The following is a 21,793-nucleotide window of genomic DNA, read 5'->3' on the forward strand; positions in this document are numbered from 1 at the left end:
GTTCCCTTGTTGAAGAGGTCAAGTGTGAATTTTGGCTTTTTTTTCTAAACTGGTTCATATTTAAAGGTCAGCTTGTCCTCCAATTGCCAACATTAATAGCAAAAAAGATGAGAAAGTAATTTAAAATTTTCACGTTTGAGTTGTAAGAATCCATATGAAACCTTATAATTAATGTGCTACCGCCATCTTTGTTATATAGAGATTTTTTTCCTGGTCTTTATTTAATGTGTGGCATTTAAATCAGCTCTGCCACTTTAATTCCTTATTACTTTGTAGGTTTATCTTAAAAATCTGCTTTCTGGTATCTGAGAAGACAGTTGATATATAGTATACAAAACTGATATATATTCTGGAGTTTTAATTAAAAAAAGAGTGATACTAAAACTTAAAAAATTAAGCAGTTATGATTTCTAATAGTTTAATTTTTACTGTTGCTTGTTCCATTCTGTCACATGTGGCCTTGAGTATGTTTTATTTACTTGCGCTTATAGTTGGCTTGGGTTGTTTTATAACCTTCCCTAAAAAACTGCACTGTAAAGTCAATATTCATTTCATCAACTAAGAGAGGGAGGCTCACTGACTTGTATAAATGAAAATCTATTTGTAGGTCTGACTTTAAGATTGAATAACATGGGTCTGAGTCATGTATTGCAACCTCTAGGCTTTCCCCATGGAACACGTGGAACGGGCAGGAGGGAATGTATACGTACCACAGGAATGTGTGATCTCATGTTCAGGTCAGGACTATTGGTGCAGGACATGGTGGGCTCCTTTGGAGAGATCTCTGAAGCGGAGTTTGTACAAAGGCTGCAAGTTTGTCCCAGTGGGTTCTGGTCATTCCTGGTTTCTTTTTAATGAGTGAGTAACTCAATCTCATTCCTGGTATTGAAGACAAGCTAATAGCCCAGGTTATGAAAATGAGTCATGGCTTGCGTTCATATATGGATGTGCTGATGAATCAGCTCTCTGGCAAAAACAAGCCATGATCTGCAGTCATTTCCTTTGCTTTGAATATTCTCATTGTGACTGATTTCAGACTATTACTGTGAAATGTTTGAACATGAGGTTGGGAAGAGATGTGAATGTACTATTGGCTCTTAATAGTGGACAGAATCCGGTGACTACCTCTGCTTAACAACTAACTTTCAAAGATGTATTTTTTGTTTTTATTGGAAATGCAAATTTCCAGAGAGGAGAGAGAAAGGTCTTCTATCTGCTGTTTCACTTCATAAATGGCCATAATGGCTGAAGCTGAGCTGATCCTATAGCCTGGAACTTCCTCTGGGTCTTCTATGTGGATGAAGGGATCCAAGCCTTTGGGCTATCCTCCAGTGCTTTCCCAAACCACAAACGGAGCTGAATGTGAAGTGAAGCAGCCAGGATACAAACCAGCACCCAGAAGAAATGCCACTGCTTGCAGGTGGAGGATTAGCTAACTGAGCCATTATGCCAATCCCGCAACTTTGCTTATGTATAGTCTTATAGAGTGCTTTGCTAGACCTAGATTTGTTGTTGTTTATTTACTTACTTATCATAAATTGAAGACAAAGGGTCATTAAGGCAAAGAGATCTTCCAGTGCTCTGGTTCACCTGCCTCAGCTCTCTGATAGTTGGGAGCGTGGCCAGCCTGAAATCAGGAACCCAGAATTCAATCCTTATCTCCCCTGTGGGGATTGAGAGCTCAGGGACTTACCATCCCCTGTGCCTTCCAGGGTGAGCATTAGAAGGAAGCTGGAGTCAGGAGGTGATGTAGGAATCTAACATAGATATCCTGATATGAGCTGCAGGTGTCCCAAGTGGTACCTTAACGACTGTGCTGAGTGTCTGCTCCCAGAATTTGGTTTTAAAAGCTTATTCTTTGTTCTCTGCTGTCAGCTGGGAGACTGACTGGCTTACTGATGCTGTTTCTTGATTTTGTTTATTCCATCAGTCATTTCATCTTTCATATCACAAATATCGATTGCCTAGTGTGTATCTTGCACTTTATTTTTTGAAGATTCATTTATCTATGTGTTTGTGGCAGACATTTGGCACAGCAGTTAGGATGCTGCTCCAGACATCAGCATTCAGTACCAGAGGGCCTGAAGAGGAGTCCTGGCACTGCTCTGGCTTCCAGCTTCCTGCCAGTGCACACCTGGGTACTTGGGAGCAAGACAACTGTGTAGGAAGTCTAGATGGAGTTCTAGTCTCCTGGCTTGGCTTGGACCACCCCTGCCTTTTGAGCATTTGAGAAGTAAGCCAGCAGATGGGAGATCCTTGTCACTCTGTTCTCCACTTCATTTCTCTGTTCTCTCTCTTCATTTCAAATAAATGAAAATTAATTAATTAGAAAAGATCATGTCAGAGTGGTCACCAAGACCCACATCACACTCAGCCCTATGGGATGTTGCTGGGATCTTGGATATTAAATTCAGCAAAAACAATGGGATGAAACATGGAGTCAGAATATAGCTGCCGGTCAGTAGCCTGATTATCACCCAGGAACATGTTAGACAGGCAGATGCAAAGCCGCAACCCTAGATCTACAGTTAGAAGCTTTGGGAGTGGGGCTTGTCTATTAAAAAGAATCTCCATGATGTTAGTTGGAGACCAAGGGTCTATGGAGCACTGCTCTTTCTACATTGCATCCCTCCAGACTGAAGGGCATGCCCTTCTCTACAGGGCCGTGCCTTTCCCATCCTGTACATCACCACTTTGGAAAGTTCCCAAGATGACACTTCCACAGTCTACCGGGCATGCCTATGCTGTGAGGGCTGCCAGAACTGCCACCCCACACCACAGTTCCCTTTGCTAGCCTCCGTTTTCCAAACTCTACCTGCGTGTGTGTGAAGCAGTATCACTCACATCAGTTTCATCCAAACATTGTTATCACGTGGACCTTGTGTTGGAAATTGCTTTCCACAAAATATTTGTTCTCACCTGTGTGAAGAGACAAAGAACAGTTTGCAACACAAATTTAAGTTTCATAATTTCTTGTAATTAGTCAGCAATGATTCCCTTAAAATCGTGTGAATTATTGCTTTGAAACTGGAGAAGAAAGCCAGTCCATAGCATCTGAGAACCTCTTCGCAGCCACAATGATTCAGCCCTTGTCTATGATTTGTGGGTTTCCTTAGCAGGTGTAAGAGTAGCTAAGCACAGGGCTAATATAGCCGATTGTTATTCACATCTCTCAACTCTATTAATTTCATCAATTTTTTTTAGGGATTGTCTGACATTAAGTCAAGGACTTTCCTTAAAAGCCACAGGAAGAGTCCTCAAAGTCTTCTAGTTCATAATTATTGCTTAGGAGTTACTTGTAAGTGCAATTGTGCAGAAGTCCTTAATAATCCAATGTGGACACTTGGTTTGCAGGATTCTTGCTGAAAGTCCCGAGCTGGTGATGTGTATGAATGACTTCTCAGGCATTCTGAGCCCCATGGAAGTCTTGTCGTAACAGCTAGATCTAGGTTTAGTATTTATTATCTGAAAGGTTGAATTTTCCCGTGGTCTTAGTCAAAGTGCAAGTTAAAATAAAACCTAAGACTTCTATAAAAAAAGTGATTAATTTCATGTATAATTCTAAAACCATAGCATTTCCAAAAATGAAAATTATTAGTATGATGTTCCTTCAAATACAATCATCTGGTCCTACTTCTAAACATATCTGTTATTTCCATTACAAGTAATTCTAGCAACAAAATAATACCAATTTTTAAGGATTATAAGTTTGTGCAATTTTACGTCAGGAAAATATGGATATGAAAGTTTCTTAAATGTTGAAATGCAGTAAATCTTTGCCTAATATTTTTTCAATTTCTTGTTTATAAATTCTGGCTTAAAATATCTTAGATTTTGATATTGTTGCCCTTTTGTTTATAGATTTCAGGAATAAAAACCATGACATTGAATCTAAACTACTCCTTCATATTGAATTTTTTTTTGCTATAAAGTGGTTATCTCAAATTTTATTTATTGTAGATATTATCCCTTATCTGGAGAGATATATATCTGCTTTCAATATACTTGAAACTTTCCGAAATTCATCATCTGTCCATTCATACTGACTTAAGCTGAACTAAAATATTTTATTTGAAAAAATCTCAGATCTAGAGAATGTGTGCATTTCAGAAAAAGAAAAATGGCCCTCTACTAGTGCTCAAATTAACTCTTGACATCCAATCCCAGGCAAGATTAAAATGAATAGAATTTAAACATTCTTTCCTCATTCTGTCATCCAAGGTTTTTGTTAGCTACTGCATACCAGGAGCCATGCTTGGGTGGAAGGTACCAAGATGAATAAGAAATGAGAATGGTTCAGGAGGTGGACTGGAAGGCTAACTTCATTTGGGTCTGCTGTAAAGTACACCCTAATGTTTATAATCAAATTGAGTAAGGCATGATAAGAGAATCAAATTACACTCAGTTAAGTAACATGTTTAGCTCCCCAAGCAGACTGCTTTTGGATTGCGAATTTACAGTCTGCTCATACACACCGTGTGAGGCAAAAACTCATCTTTCTCAGATCTCTTAAAATGCCTTGCTGTTAAACTACACTGCTTCATACACACAGCAGGGAAGAGACACGAGACCTTTTCCCTCTTTTCCATGGTGCGAAGAAGCTCAGACTTTCGTCAGCCGTTCATAGTCCTTGGTCACTTTTAAAATTAGATTTCCTTGCCTGTATCTGACTCTATTTGTCAGTGTCATCGAGGCTGCATTGCGGGGATTGCTCTTAATCTCAGAGATTTCACACAATAAAGGTTAATTTCAAACCAATGTGAAGTCAATGAAGGTTTCACATTTCCGCCCCCAGGAAGCCTTTCTCCAAGCTTTGGTGGCTTGAATTGACAGTTGCACTGCCTCCTGCGTCATGGAGCTCTTAAGGTCTTGTGACAAAGGAAGAGTGTGGTACAGGATTAGGTACCTCAAACCTACAGGGCTGTACATCACTGATGTTTACAGTCCATTGACCAGAAGGAGCACATGGTCTGCCATGTTTCTCCTTTCAGTTTAGCTTCTCCTCTCAAAACTGGGCTGGCAGCTTCCAGCTAACTCATCGAACTGTATTCAGATAGCCATTCTTCTCATCCCCAGTTTACAACACCATGTACAAGTGGAGATTAAATAGAAGCTGCTTATTCTAATCTATGAGAAGTAGATATAAAAAAAGTTACAGTTCTGTAAGCAAAGTTGTACGTCTTTCCAAAGATTGTGTGCTATTTTCAGTCTGGAAAATACCTATCTGACTTGAATCAAATGCTAGTACCCAAAATATATTTTGAGTTGCTGCATTTTAATTTGGTCTCCTTCAGTCTGTTGTCAGTCTTCCACAGGAAACACTTGGGTTTTCTCATGACTCAATTTTAGATGGTTTGGTAGCCATCAAAATTAGCTTATTTATCATGGGTCTAGGATACTCAAGAGCAGCTAGAACTGATGACCTGATATTGGCCAAAAACCACTGATTTTCTTCCCCGATTGTTTTTTTTTTCCCATATAAATAACAAACGGGTATAGATGTTAGAATCATTCCTAAGAAATGCTCTCCTGCCAGGCAGAGCTTGGCTAGACAGTTTCTAACTAGGTCTTTTCCAAGCAGATTCCCTGTTTGTGGACATTTTACTTGTTCCCAGTTTTTATAGTTGGTACTAGGATGTGCTCTTAGAATTCCAACTCCAAGAAAGGACCTGTTCCCACCCTGCTGCCCAGCCTTCTGGGAGCGGGAAGCTTCCAGAGATCGTATCTTTTGCTGGTGTCTCCAGTGCCATCCTTGAGTTTGGTGGTTTGCTGCAATGACTTGAGAGAACCCAGGAAAGCTGTTTGACCAGGGCTACACTTTAATTCAGTGAGAATGTAAGCCAGGCATGACTCTGGGGCTATCCTCTTGTTGGAATTGTACAGACAATGCTTCATTCTCCCACTGAAAATATATAGTTGTTGCCAACCAGGGCCACCCACCTGACCCTTGGTCTTCAGGAACATGTTTAGGGTTCAGTCATGTAGGTATGGAGTACCAGTGTAACTGACCTTAGCTACTAAGTCTTCAACCTTTCACTGCAATTTCCCAAAGTCTAATGGATAGAGCAGGACTCAGGGACATGGTTGAACCATAAACCATGCATCACACTGTTAGTATTAACTCTTTGACATGGCCCAGGGCTGTAGTTAGAGACATCTCTGCCAGGCTAGATATTCCAAGGGCTTATTGTTGATATGGTAGGTGCTGGTTAGATGCTAGTCATTTCTGTATATGGTGCAAACTTTAATTTGATCAAATGAACTGAATTAACCAGATACTCCGTATACCCCTAAAGGGTCATGTCAGTTTCCAGGATCTACCTTGCCCAAACTACTGCTCCTTTCTGGAGCAGCCAATGTAAGTGAGTTACTAAAGGAACAGGCTCAGTGCTTCACCATATGAGCCCACAAAGAGACATCTTGGATGCAACATTCCATTCTTAGAATTCTGCAGGATGCTGGCTGACACTGCTGTCACACCTCACATAGCTGCCTCAGTAGTGCTAACTTAGCCTTTCCACCAGAGATGCTGACCCCAAGCAAATAATTAACACCCTACTTGCGAAACACTGAGTGTTTCTTATGCAACCCAGCATGTGACAATGCATACACTGCCTTTCTTACTAAATCATTTCATAACTTCTCCATGATTATTTGGATTCCAGTACCCAAGAATATCACTAATGAATTATGTGTTGCTCTGAAATTAATATGAGAAAAAATTTTAATGGTTTTCTGTAAAGAGTCCCAGCAGGTGTGGTAGTTGATTTATCCATCAAATTCCAGTTTCACTAACCTTGGGTTTTATTCTATAGACATAGACTTTCCATTCAGACAAGTGGAATTTTTCCTCCTGTTTCTTCAACTTACGGATCTTGCCAGCATGTATATCTGGCAGAGGGTTTGTTCACTGGTATGGGTGGTTAGGTGAGAGTCTATCTGTGGTGGTTTCCTGAGTGAAGACCTCAACACTCCTTTCTGACACAGTTCAGGAGGTCTTTGGGACAAGGTTGCTTCCATGGTGAAAAGGTACCTTTTACCACGGAGGGGAGAGCCTTCTAACACTAAGAACATGTCTGATGCCGAGTTTTGTGCATGACTGTTGCCATAGCTTCTGAGGTCACCAGATCATATCATTGATGTTCTTGTTAGTGATCGTGTACAAAACGTCAAGATGATCCAGTTGGATTCATGGAAATGTACATGGAAAATTCTCCCAGCCTCCAATGCCCTTTCTTCTCATGCCCCCGTCCAACAATTTCTCTCTCCCTGTGTGTACAATGATAAAAGGATTTAAGGATAAATAATGTAGGATTTTAAATTAAAGTACACTGAATCAATTAACTTTGGAAAATTAAGGTGTATTTTAAAATTAGCTTGCATCACAAAGTCCAACACCAAAGGTGAGAATTGGTGGATAAGTTATTAACATGCTGCTCTGAACAGCCTGAGATTTCAGCTGCTTGAGGGAGAGCCGGGTCGTGCGTGATTTCAAATGTCGCTCCCAGCGTAGGAGAGCAGTGTGTGTTTCCCTGGGTTAAGGTCATTGCATTGGTTGCTAATTAGTCCAAACTAGTCCCTTCAAATCATACACACTCAATATCTAGGTTACAGACTGCTTATCTTCTGACTTGCTGGAGATCCTACAGCTACAATGAGCTTTCCTATGTGTCTGGATTCATTCTAGAGATTCTAAGGGAGAGTTGCTTTTTGATTTTTCCACTTTGTAGAGACTACCTGCATTTTCTAGCTCACGCTCTCTTCCTCCAACAGTAAAAATGTTTCAGATCTCTCTCTGCTTTTGAGCCTTCTGCCTAAATCTTTCAGGTGTTAAGGAAGTTTGTGATTACATTGGTCTCACCCAGATAATCCAGAAACATCTCTACATCTCAAGATGTATAAGTCCCTTTGGCTAAGATGCCATAGTCACAGGTTTGTGAGTTCGCAACAAGATAGATTCAGAGGTAGCAGGATCGGGGAGTCACAGAACCTGTCATTCTGTCTGTTGGATCTCAGTCTTTAAACTGGAATCTAATGCCAAGAACATCTTTTATTCCAGTGGTGCAAGTGCTTAGCAATTACTATTTTAAATCAGACCATGTTCTTTGAACCCTTGGCCAATGTAAAAGCCAATTCTATCAACACAGTTCTCTTCTGGATTCCTTCGTCTTTGCTCTGTAGCTAACATATCAACTTTCAGGAGCTTCATAAGCTGCCTTGTTTTAACTCAGATTACTAAGTGAAGCATCATAAGACCATATAAAAATTAACTCTACAGATGTTGGAGGAACATTTAGAACTTACTCCTTATACCAGGAAACATTAGGAAACACTTCAGGCAATTTCTAGAGTATCATTATAACAAATGTTTGAGTATCATTGTAACAAGTATTGAGATTGTGTGGAAATTTTCATTTCTATTTGACCATACTGCTAGCCTCCCCCACTTATTTTTTTTCTCTTGTAAGATGCTCAACAGATTTGAGACTTGCCCGCTTGAGTGTGCACAAGATATTCAAATAGTAGCTCTCTTTGGAATGGAATAATTGTAACTTCTCATCTACCTAGTACACTGGAAATGCAGCCGACTGATCTATGCATTCTTTGACAACCGTAGTTCCATTTGCTCTATTTAGCAACAAATGTAATTACTTAAACTGGAGAAGACAGAAGTACTTTTGCAGCAAAGTCAAAACATGCATCAATACTCAGCTCTGTAATTATATCACCAGGAAAAAATGTTCTCACTGGCTTTTCTAACTAATGAAGAGAATTCTCAACACTGGTGGCTTATTCACTAAGTAAAATATGCTAGTCCTGCTCTTAAAACCTTAGACCTGGCCTAGTCAGCTCATCCAAATATGTGAGGAGTTATGAAGACAGAGCTGAAATACTTCCATTTCCTGGCATGGTGTTGAAGAACAAGGCCTTCAGAAGTGGATGAAGCTCAGCTTGAATCAATGACTGTTATTTTCTTTGCTAAGTGTTGTATAAGAGCAGGAGTTGAACTGAATTGTTACATGTTGCATAGTAAATATTTTAATCATCCCGGCTCACATGATCTGTATTGATTATATGATCTAACTGTTCAGCTGTGTTCACATGACAGCACAAATTGACAGGTTTGTGTTCCAGCTAAACTTTATTGACAGCAGACTGGGTTGTATTTGTCCCTCAGCTGTATTTTGCCGATTATTGAGCAAGAAATGCAACCTCTTTAAACTTGATGAAGTGATATTGATGGTGGACATGAATGAATGACTTGCAGGGTATTGTTAAAAATTAATGAGGCAGTTTGTATAAATATAAATGTATGCTTTGTACCTGGCAAAAATTAGATAACACCTGTGGATGGGTGAAGGCCGAGCAGGCACATAGTGAAAATGGAAACAGAAAGGAAAAACAAAATGGGAAGGATCTATTGTATTAAAACTGAATATAACGAAAAAAAATGTGCTGATTTCTTGGGAGTCCTCCATAACTATGGGGATGAAAAAGTGAATGGGCTTAATTGGGAAGATAACCTAGTTACAAAGGAAACAGACAGCTGTTGGATAGGAAAGTTACACAGGCTTAAATGACTACAAGGAAAACGTGAGTAGTCCCTTCTTCCCCCCCTCTGATCCATGAGGAATTTTTTTGTGAACATTAGAGGCATCCTGTCTCCTTCAACCTCCCAACTCCATCCAACAATCCAGGGAGATGACTGAAGTCCCTTCAGTGGAAGCCTAGAGCTGCCTGTATTCTGGCCCATGGCTGTTGCATCTTTTTTCTTTCCCATCCTGCTCTCCAGATGACATGTGGTTTCTGTTCCTAATTCTAAACTTAAAGGACCTTTTTTTTTTTTTTAAGATTTATTTTTACTGGAAAGTCAGATGTACAAGAGGAGGGGAGAGAGAGAGGAAGATCTTCCATCCATTGATTCACTCCCCAAGTGAGCGCAATGGCCGGTGCTGTGCCAATCCGAAGCCAGGAGCCCGGAACTTCTTTCTGGATCCCACATGGGTGCAGGGTCCCAAGGCTCTGGGCCATCCCCAATCTCTTTCCCAGGCCACAAGCAGGGAGCTGGATGGGAAGTGGAGCTGTCGGGATTAGAACCGGCACCCCTATGGGATCCCGGGTGTTCAGGGCGCGGACTTTAGCTGCTAGGCCACTGCACTGGGCCCAACTTAAAGGACCGTAATGGACCAGTGTAAACAGTGAGTGATCCCCACAGGCAGTTGGACTGAATGAAATTTTGCCTGTAACAATGAGTGTTTTCTCTAAGAAAAACCTCAAAAATACTTGAGCAATTGATAGAACATCATTTTTGTTAACTATTTTGAAAATTAATTGAAATAATTCGCACTAGAGATTTTTAAAATTTTAACCCCAAAGCATACTGTTAGCTTGTAATTAACAGGCAAATGAAGACGTTTAAAAGCGACAAAGATGGAAAGCAAAAATCTATCCCACAACACTGAAAACTAGGACTGAATATTGGAACTTCCTTTCCAAAATAGGACATGAAAATATTTTTTTAAAGCTTTATTTTTATTGGGCCCAGCGCAATAGCGTAACGGTTAAGGTCCTTGCCTTGAACATGCCGCGATCCCATATGAGAGCTGGTTGTAATCCCGGCAGCTCCACTTCCCACCCAGCTCACTGCCTGTGGCCTGGGAAAGCAGTTGAAGACAGCCCAGAGCCTTGGGATCCTGCACCCGTGTGGAAGACCCAGAAGGAAGTTCCTGGCTCCTGGCTTCGGATCGGCGCAGCACCGGCCATTGCAGCCTCTTGGGGAGTGAATCATCAGACGGAAGATCTTCCTCTCTGTCTCTCCTCCTCTGTACATCTGCCTTTCCAATAAAAAGAAATCTTTAAAAAATTATTTAAAAAAACAAAACAAAACTATCTCCCATGCTGGTGCAGGGTCCCAAGGCTTTGGGTCATCCTCGACTGCTTTCCCAGGCCACAAGCAGGGAGCTGGATGGGAAGCAGGGAGCTGCCGGGATTAGAACTAGGACCCATATGGGATCCCAGTGCATTCAAGGCGAGGATTTTAGCTTCTAGGCCACCTTGCTGGGCCCAACTGATAATGGCTTTAAAAATTCCCTTTTATATTTTCCTTTTTCACCAGTTATGTGGGTGTCTCCATCAGTGCCTCAGGCCATTTGCAGTATTAGTAACTCATACTCGACTAACCTGGTGTTTCTGATAAGGGACTCCTCTGTCATTTAAGTTTCTAGGATGAATAATGGCTGAGTGTTTCTATTGTCCTCTTAAAATAGAGATTAGCGTATGTTGAAGCACAACAGAACTACTATTTTATGGGCTGTGAATAGCATAAAGGCCTGTCATCTTATTCCAGGCAGTGCCAAGTGAATGGATAATGGTGAACCAATTATTATAAATAATGCCTTGTTTCCTTTTGGCCTCTGTGCACATTTCAGAGAGCAGGATTCTATTACAGGCTGGAAGATTGCATCACATGAGACCATGTTAATGCCAGCATCTAGCACAGTGCCTGGCCAAGTCAGTTTTGCGCTAGCTGAATCCAAGCCTGTGCCTTGAGCCATCATTCTAATTCAGTTGCTTTGTAGGGTGGGGTCAAACCAGGTCGGGTATGAACCGGAATCCTTTGCAGAGCTCCCACAGGCATGAGCGGAATGGTGTTTGGTGAGGCTGGTTGCAGTGGAAGCAGAAAAGGAAGACAATGGCAAAGAACGGAACACCTCTGCAGGTCTCTGCTGAGCGTGGGACCAACGTTGGTCTAAGACAAGACATGAGGCTGGGTGGGGAGTGTGAGTCCAGTGCTCGGGATCCAGCAGGTTCAGAAAATGCCGAGATGCAGACCTGAAGATGCCTGCGCCCAGGGTGTGCTGGGGGCCTACAGGATGGGATGTTGACATATCTGCAAGAATTTGAGCTGCTGTCAAGCTGCAAAGCAAACCGTGTCTGCTAGGCCTCTTACATGCTGGAGAAAATAGTACCGAGTTCTGTCACCATTCTTCCCACTTCAGAATTGACTTTGACCTTGAGGAAATCCAACTAGGCTCCTCAGTTTGGAAATGAGGGTGCTAGGCGACACGTTCTCTAAGATCCATAGCTTTGTTTCATTAGTCATGAGGTGAGGCAGTTGTATAGGAAAGCAGTTTTTCCAAGCTAAAATGCATTTTGAAGCCATGGACTTTTCTGTCTGTTGTGTGATTTTATATTTTGACATCTATTGTTCTACACTGACTTGTGTTTAACATCCCGTTGCTCACCGTTGTAATGCCACCCAGCTTTGAGATGAAGGCCAAGCTGAGTGGACAATGGGGGGCCCAATTTAAGATAGATTTCATCTCCTAAAGCATCCATCTGCATAGAAAAGGCAGTGCCTGCTCCAAGGCTAGCATGACAAATCCAGTGACATTCCAACCCCACGACTTCGTGTATAGTTTCCATGTGCCAGAGCATTAGTGGAGGAACAGTATATTTGCCAAAAGAGAAAATAGTACAGTTTAATACAAAGAGTTGCCTTATAGCATGATTGTGAATAGGTGTGAGCAAGTAATCAGGAAAATTCGGATTTTGAAAAATTGTTTGAATAAGCATCACATCCGTGACCTAGCTATCCCCAAGCCCTCGTTTCTCTTGCGTTTTTCTTTACCCCGCCAATGGCATCTTTTCCCTTGCTAGGTCCCTGTCACCCATTATGCTGTTAACTATTGGATATGGGTCTTACGAGGTGGGCTGGGATAGAGGAGTGCGGATATGTGGAATTCCCCGACAGTGTGGCCAAGTGCAGGTATGAACCACAAAGTTATCATGATCTGTGCAGTAATTTAATTCTTAGTAGCAGGTAGGATTGGAAAAAGAGAAATAGAGCTTAGAACATAATTTCACGTAATGTCCACATCAAACACACAGGCACCCCATGTGGAATGTAAGAGGCCAACAACGCAAACTGGAAAGGTGAAGGATCAAGGAATTCTGTGTTTAAGAAGCAATGTGGTCAATGACATCCTTTGCTTGTTGGGTGTTACTCTAGGAGAAAGCCCTTAACTTAGTGGTAGGGAGGATCATGGCAGGAGAATTTACAATATGCAGATGAGAATAGGAGTAGGATAAAATGGATTTAAGAAAAGTGGATATCAGCTTATTTCACGCTTGTAATAAATTTGGCTGTGAGGTGAGGGCTGGGTTTGGAGAGATGTGAAGATAAGAGGTTTTACTCTGTATAGAGGGAGAGTGGAAATGTTGATGTGACGGCAGGGGAATCCAGTGGGGGCGGAGGTAGTTAAAGAGGGAAGCAAGAGGAGTAAAGGATAAACAGAAAAAGGAGTGACCAGCTCCAGCAGCTGCAATTGTGAGTCAGTCCTAGGAGCTGGGTTTCATGGAAGTCTCCACCTTAGCCTGGCTTTTCCTGTAAAGGTTAATCTTAGCCTCTAGGTTCTTGCTCAAGTGATCACTGTGTTGCTGCTCAGATTAGAACTGCAACACAGATCATAGCCAAGGTATTTGCAAATCGGGGCTTCTTACTTTGCCTTGGCTTCCATTTACATATGATAACTACAGATCCTCTCTATTCTCAGAGGGACTTTCAAGCTATCTGAGCTGTTGAGTCTTCAAAGGGCTGCATAACTAGTATGGATTTAATGGGCAATTCGCCCTGTGATTCAGCATTTCCTAGGCTCCAGTACTCGGAGAATTTGCTCATTAGCTCCGAAAGACAGCTTTTTAATGGAATAAAATAAGGCAGAAAGCGGGTTGTGGTTTCGAAAGTTGCTGTGATTAAAATCATACGGACAGCTGCTGTTCAGTATGGTGTCACCGAGTGTGGATGAAAAAGTGCTCACTGTCAGAAAGCCATTGGGCTGTAAATTCTGTTTACCGTACAACTGGCCGCTTTCTGCCAACTTGGAAGTTTTTGAGAAGTGCCTGAATAGACCACGATGCGCAAAAACAACTTCTAAATAACCTGAGATTGAAAAATAACTTTTTCCTTCATTGAAGAAAATTTGGGAAATATGTAAAAATAAATGTCTTTAGAAAAAGCAGATAATCTCTTGCGACTTAGCAGTTCGAGTGTGTCTCCATCTGCTCTTTGCTTTCCCTAGGCATACATATACATGCATACATTTACTAAATTAGAATCCTACTGTAAATACAGTTTTGCAACTTACTGAAGTGTCTCCTGATCAGAAAGACTTCAGAGGTATACTGTGTTCTGTGTGGCTTAGCATGATTTATTTCATCAATATCCTTTCTTTGGAAATTTAGATTGATTTTTAGCTTTGGGCTATTAAAGATGATTCCGTATACATTGTCCAAGATGGAATGTGTTTTAAAGCTCACAGCTCCTCAGTTTGCGTTCAGATCTGTTGAAGGTCACCCAGGAGGGCTGGGGCGGGCTGGCAGGCGTTGCATGGGCGAACGGAGCTGTGGACCACGAAGTCCCTTTAGCACAGTCTTCAGGGCTCTAATTAGAAGGTGCTTGGAGAGAAGGAGCTGCCTGATCTTCAGCATGTGGAGGGATTCCATGCAAATAGAAGTGTGCAGAGTTGGCTGCAGAGAATATAGGCTTAAGCGCAAGGTGCAATTGTGTGGGACACAATGGGAGAGCCTTTGACCCTGTTAGAGGAGTACTCTAACAGAGAAGGACTTGTGATGGGGTGGGCTTTTGCCCCACCCTCTGATTCCTCACGACAGAAAATTCATAAACTGTTCTCAGTGACAGTTGTGCAAAATGAAAAGCTCTGGGAATGTGTGGAGAATAGATTATCTTGACTGCTGTTAAGCATTTGACAAATTGGGAGTTTTGTCATACATCAAAGAACAATGGAGGGAGAATAAGGAACGGTGTGCACCATATAAATAGGACACACCTGACAGTTCCCCAGCGTCATTTATCTTCCTGTGTTGGGGGAGGAGAGCACAGGGAGACAGGTGGGCAGAGGTCAGGTCACCAGCCTCTGGGAGGCTATACGGAACAGCACATAGTAGAGGTGCCACCCCAGAGTGCATTTTGGGAGGAGCCGTGTTACTTAGGGTTGTGTTCATTATCATTTCTGGACCTGAAAGGAGCTTTTCTCTCTGTCCGTGGGGGATTCCAGAAGCCACGGATGGGCAGGCAAGAGTCTCCCGGGGTCCAGCACAAGGATCAGGTGGCTCCCGACTTCTCTGGGCAGGACCAGAGCACTGAGAGAAGGGCGGAGGCCCACAGCGTGGCTTCTCACCTACTTGCAACAGAGGGAATGTGGATGGCCAGGAGGAAATGTTTCAGTCTCAGGACTTATGGGAGCAAGATGGGTTTAGGCAGAATGTTTCTTTATTGCCAGTCCTGACCTCTCAGAAGTGAGCTGCATGTTGAACGCCAAGTGTTCCTGCAACGAGGGATATAAGGAAGGCATGACTGCCAGATAGGGTGGGATCTGACAGCAGGTCCTTTATCCATCTTGTCTTCCTATCAAAGCTTTGCCATGTATGTAAATCTCCATCTTGGAGGCTTAGTTTTGTGCTCTGTAAATTGGGATGGTAGTCCCTGCCCTTGTGACAGTGTTTTCAAAATTAAACGTGATGTTTTAAGAAAAAGACTTTTCCATCCAGTAGCATGGCTATGGATGAAACAGATGACAGCAAAGGTTGGCGAGGGTTGGGAGAAATTAGAACCCTAAGACGTGACTGGAGAAGATGGAAAATGCTGCAGCTGCTCTGGGAACTTCGTCAGAATGTCTCATGTAGGGTTACCATAAAACCCAGCATTTCTGGTCTTAACTGTACTCATTTCTATCTAAGAAAGGAAGACCTGCGTCCAAGGAAAAGCCTGGGCTTGAGTGTTTATAGTAAGATTATTCTTAATAACCCCAAAGTGGAAACAGTCATCATGTCTGTAGGTTGATGAATGGGTAAATAAATAATAGTCTGTTTTCCCAAAGTGAAAGGGAGTGAAATACTCATACACAATACAGCAAAGATGAACCTTGAACATCTTAAGCTAAGTGAAGGAAGCCAGTGGTTAAAAAGTATTATTTCATTTATGTGAAAATTCCAAAACTGGCAAGTTTATACAGATAGTGGTAATCTGGGTGAGAGGTTTTGGAGAAAGTGGGAAGCAAAGGGCGTGATGTTTCTGTTAGGAGTAATGAAAATTTTCAGAAATAAATTGCAATGATGGTTATACAATGATGTGAATACATTAACATTTGTTGAATTGTACACTGTAAATGGTGAATGTGTGGTATGTATCACCCAAACCTCTACCATCCTCATCTCTCCCTCAAAATAGGAAGAAAGTACCTGGCACACAGCAGGTAACTTACTCAGGAAAAACTTACTCAGGTAGGATTTGAAATCCTCAGTGCTCAGGATTTCAAGTCTTCTTGTGCCATTGTTAAAATGAGACATCAAACTTTAATCTAAATTCACCATGCTCACCAGAGCAACACTTTGTAGAATAATTGTGTCCCAGAAAATCTGAGGGTGTGAGCTATCCAGCCAGTTTTTATCCATTGGATCCTAAGTTCCCAGGACACATGCCTGCTGATCTGCATGTCTGTGTTGACCCTGTATGTCACACTGTTGAGAAAAGCCAGTGAAGTCGTTTCCGCTGTTGAGCTTGGGCCTTCCTGCAGTCATCGAAGCCTGTGTCCCACCACCTGTCTGAATTTTGGCATCTGTTGAAGCTTGGCTACCCAGCATCAAATGGAATAAGTGCCTCTTTGGAGAATAGCTCCTGGAGGCCACCGCACATTTGTCACATGTCACTGGGGTCTGCATATGGATGTGAAATGTATATTTAAAAATGTGCACACGCTCGACTGCACATGCATCCTGCTCCAAATGTGTTTACCCAGTTGCCCATCACATACCCGGTACTCAGGAGGGTTGGAGGCCTTGGGGTTTGCTGACCAGTCCTTTGCCTACCAGTCCTCAGTGTCTCCAGTCATTCATCATCCTTTGCTCACCCCAATTATTTTCCCCTCCAGCTAGAGCAGTGAACCACAGTGTTCTGATTGGAAAACAATGTATCAGCCAGCTCCCAAGAGGGGTTCCTTAGCTTTGTAGAAAGAAATGGACAGCCACCAGCATCAGGGGAGCAAAGAGTGCCTGTTGGTTTTGCAATCAGAGGTCTCTTTGGGAACAGTGATGGTGTCTCTTGGAAGCCACGTGACATTGAGTTGATCAAGTGCTCTTTCTTGGTCTTAATTTATTAAGAAATAAATATGAGATTCCTGAAAGGCCCTGAATTTAGCATCCCCTCTGTTCATATGCTTTTATGGAGTGAGAATACTATTATCTAAACTACTAGAATGTTCTGCAGTGTTTCGTATCCCGTAAGAACTGGGGTCAAGCATCTGGAACTAGTCAGACCCAATCCTGTACCAACACTGACATGGTCCCCCATGGCAGTTCTAAGCAGGTTTTCCAAACTCTGACTTTTCCCATCAAGAAAGAGTCCCAACCCCTTCCCTTGATTATGGGTAGGCTGTGACTATTTCTTCCCATTGAGTGAAGCAGGCTTAAAGAGTGAAGTGACTTCAAAGTGTCACTTGTTCCCTAGGAGATGATCTTTTCTCAGAACTTGCCCACACAGTGAGAAACTTGGATCATATGGCAAGGGCACATGTCTGTGCTGAGTGATGGCCTAGCTGAGCTGACCTTCTGTCAGCCTGGACCAGGCATGAGATGGGGGTGGTTCTTGTTGGAGATGAATTCACCCAGCTCCATGCTGGCATTCGGCTCACCTCTGGCTGTCCTGTTTTTTTTAGACATTAGAGAATAAAGAAAAGCATCTCTGCTGGATCCCATCCAAGTACCTGATGAACAGGCCTCAGATGCATAATAAAATATTTGTTGAGGATGAGCATTTGCTGCTGTTTAGGAAGAAATTGTCTCCCTCCACACGTGTGTGTTGGAGTCCCAGCCCTCCATGTGCGAGTGTTGAAGGTGGGGTCTGTGAGAGGTGATGGCATTGGGATGAGGTCATCAGGGTGTGGCCTAAATGATGAGGTTGGTACCCTTCTAAGAAGCAGAAGAGACACTGGAGCTTTCATCCTTCCGTGTACACTCAATGAGAAGGCAGCTGTCTACCAATCCAGAACAAAGATGCACTCTGCTACCTTGATAGCAACTTCTAGCCTCCAGAAGTCTGAGGACAGAAATGTCCCTTAATCACAACACTTGGTCCCTAGTATCTTCTGACAGCAAGTAGAGCAGATGAAGACATCTCTACCTGGTCCCTTGTCAGTATGGTCACCCAAGTGCAAACTGGTCACTGCAGATCCATTTCCAGGAGAGCAATCAGCTTCACACGTACACCTGCTAGTGTGGGGGAATTATCTTAGTTCCTCTTTCATACATGGTCATTATCAGGTATCTCTTCTAGGCAAGGGTTAGAATGAGTGTGTGTAGGCACTTGTGTGGGTATCTGATGAAATGATGTGAAAGAATTTCAGGTAAAAAGATCCCAAGCTCCTCTGTAAGTGTCTGATCGAAGCCGCCGCCTCCTCCTTCCCTCTGTCCTGTACAGACAGACTTGGCATTCTTTATCTTAGAATCTCCTTGCTCCACCCTGCTCCAAATCAAAGCTATTATCCAAGGGCAATGGTGGGACTGTGGTGCCTTTCCTTCTGTAAGAGAAAGGCAAAGCTGACAGCATGGGTATTTATATCACACTCTGGCTTTCTAGCAGCCTCATATTCATTAATGAATTAATCCTGCCTAACAACCAGCCCTTTATCAAGGCACCTGCATGATGTGCTCTCATCAGATGAGCATACCAAGGCAGCCACTGGGGCTGCTTGAGATCCACAGTGCACCATGACTGTGGCCACTGAGGACTTGCTCCTTCCAAGGGTGGATGAGGATGGGCAGCTGCTTCCTCATCAGACATCGTGACTGTTTTGAGTCTCCATTTCCTCAGCTGAAAGCTGAGCAGAAACAACAATCCAGTCAGGGCCTAGTGTACAGGACAGTTAGGTGGTGTGTGCAAATATTCTTTTTTTTTTTTAAGATTTTATTATTATTATTGGAAAGCCGGATATACAGAGAAGAGGAGAGACAGGAAGATCTTCCATCCGATGTTTCACTCCCCAAGTGAGCCACAATGGGCCGGTACGCGCCAATCCGATGCTGGGACCAGGAACCTCTTCCGGGTCTCCCACGTGGGTGCAGGGTCCCAAAGCTTTGGGCCGTCCTCGACTGCTTTCCCAGGCCACAAGCAGGGAGCTGGATGGGAAGTGGAGCTGCCGGGATCAGAACCGGCGCCCATATGGGATCCCGGGGCGTTCAAGGCGAGGACTTTAGCCGCTAGGCCATGCCGCCGGGCCCGCAAATATTCTTAAGCTGTGTCCCAGGACATGCATGAATGTCATTGCCTCTAGGTCCATGAGAAGATGCTGAAATATGCTTTCACTGCTGGGAGAATCAGTTGGTACTCTGAAGGTGAAGGTCAGCAGGCAGTATGAGGACCCCTCAGATGCCTGGGATGTTGCAGAACCTGCTGCAAAACCATTACCCATGGATTGCTCACACTCCACACTCCCTCTCCTTGCACCCTTTGCCTGTGTAACCTACCTCCAGAACTTTCTTGCTCATCACTCCCCCACACCTGCTCTGATCGTTCACACATGCTTAGGTTTTACTTGCTTTTGCTGTATTTTTATTGTGTGTTCAAGAAACATTTTTATCATTTTTCCATATACAAGAATTGCTACTGATGAGTAATAAAAAGAAAATCAATACTTAAAGGTGACATTCTGCATAGCTTTCTCAGCTCTGAATCTTGGACATGGCAAATATATTAGCAAATTTCTGTCCAATTCAAATGGTCACCGCACCTGTGATGTTGGCTCCATTGTAACCTCCAGTGCTGAGGTCTGCCCTTTATATGGGAAGCTGTTTAGGATCCCCCACATACTCTTAAATTTTGAGATACACAGGCCATGTACAGTTTACCATAATGATATATGGTTCCATGGGATAAAATACATTCATGATATTGTACAACCACCAACACCATCCACTGTCATAGCCCTTTCCATCTTAGAAAACTGAAGCTCTGTGTCCACTCAGCAACAGCCCTCAGTTCTCCCTCCCCCAGCCCCTGACAACTGCTGTTTGGTGTTTTATCTCTCTGCATTTGACTACTCTGGATAAATGGGATTGGCAGCATCATCTGGTATTTTATTTAAAGAGAAAATGTTCACTGAGTAGAACAAGGATTTCCCTGTCCCACTACCTAAATGGCTGCAAGTGTCCCCTGTCTGGGGCTGAAGCCAGGGGCCTGAAAGTGAAGCCAGGCCTTCCATGTAGGTGACAGGAACAACAGCACCAGAGCATCACCACTGCCTCCACTATCTTCATCAGCAGGAAGCTGAAGTTCTAAGCTAGAGGCAGATGTCAGACAATCCAGTGCCGCATAAGACTATCCTAACCCATTGTCTTCACTGCTAGGTTGAGTTTTGGCCCCGGTAGCTATTGTTTGGGTGACTGGATTGTTTAATTCAGCATAATATCCTCAAGGATAATCTGTGATTATCTTGTGGTTTTGTTAAAGGCTGGATAGCAGTCTGTTGTAATACCACCTTTTGCTTATGCATTCACCCCAGCAATGGAACCTTGGGTGGCATCAACATTTGAACTGTTGTGAATCTTGTTGCTGTGAACATGGGTGTACTTCAGGATGATCTTGATGATTTCAGAATGAGTAGCTTTATGGAAATTCAGTGCCACCGAGCATAGTGTCTCTCCACAGTGACTGTTCATAAGTGGTAACCAAGGCCATCGTGACTCCAGGGGTGATGTTCAGAGAGCATGTCTGGCAAAACAAGCTGATCAGGTTGAGTATGTGTGAGGAAAGCCGTAAGAGTGGGGATACCAGTGTGAACACTCATATCTTCCTTATGGTTCAGTTTCACCATCTGTAAACCTGGGATCATGCTTCCTATCGCATCGGCTTATTGTTTCTGTGTTACATGCGCGGTTGAGTGAGAGAATGGAGCGAACATATCCTCTCAGCCAAGAGGTATCCTACAAAGAGCTCACCATTAAAAGTGCTTGGTATTTAGCAGATGCTCAACATATGTTAACTGAATTAATGGTTGTTGTCTGCTTTATGAAATGAGTGGATAGGCAGCAGATTGCCCTTATATATTTAAAAAAGGTTTTTTTTTTTTTTAATTAGAAATGCGGAGTGATAGAAGGAGCCAAGAAAGAGGTCTTTCATCTGCTGATTCACTCATCAAATATCTGCATCAATCATGTCTGGGTCAGTATAAAGGCAAGAACTTCATCCTGATGGGTGGCACAGGTGCAAGCACTTCTACTTTATAGGGAACATCAGCAGGAAGTGGGCTCAGACATGCATCATCTGGGACTTGAAATAATACTGTGGTATGAGATGTTGGTGATAGAGGTAGCAGATTGAGCTGCTATGCTGTAACACTAGTCCCTGTCTTCATGTTGTGTTTGATTCTCATCCTGTTGCCATCAGGTTAGCTTTGTCAGTTCCCTCACATGATAGGGCTAGTCTTACCACGTTAACGCTGGTAGGGGTGTGTGTGTGTGTGTGCGTTTGTGTGTGTTCCTGTGAAGCTCTATGGTTCAGAAGAAAACATGCCATATAATAAACACTTGATACAAAGTTTATCTGATAGGCAGAGTGAGAGAGAAAAATCTTTCATCTACTGGTTTACTCCTCAGATGCTTGCAACAGCTGGTGCTGGGCCAGACCAAAGTCGGGAGAACCCAATCCAGATCTCCCACATGCGAGGCAGGAAGAGTACTCCAGCCATCATTGCCTTCTTCCCAGAGAAGCTGGAATCATAAA

The 21,793-nt window shown here is 42.9% G+C and overlaps 1 protein-coding gene across 1 annotated transcript in view; it reads left to right on the forward strand.

The window, feature by feature from the left end:
* Positions 1 to 21,793, forward strand: part of PTPRT (protein tyrosine phosphatase receptor type T) — a 937,772-nt gene that overhangs the window by 473,810 nt on the left and 442,169 nt on the right. The gene's annotated exons all lie outside the window — the stretch shown is intronic.

This window comes from Ochotona princeps, chromosome 22, assembly GCF_030435755.1.
Source record: "Ochotona princeps isolate mOchPri1 chromosome 22, mOchPri1.hap1, whole genome shotgun sequence".
Taxonomy (NCBI): domain Eukaryota; kingdom Metazoa; phylum Chordata; class Mammalia; order Lagomorpha; family Ochotonidae; genus Ochotona; species Ochotona princeps.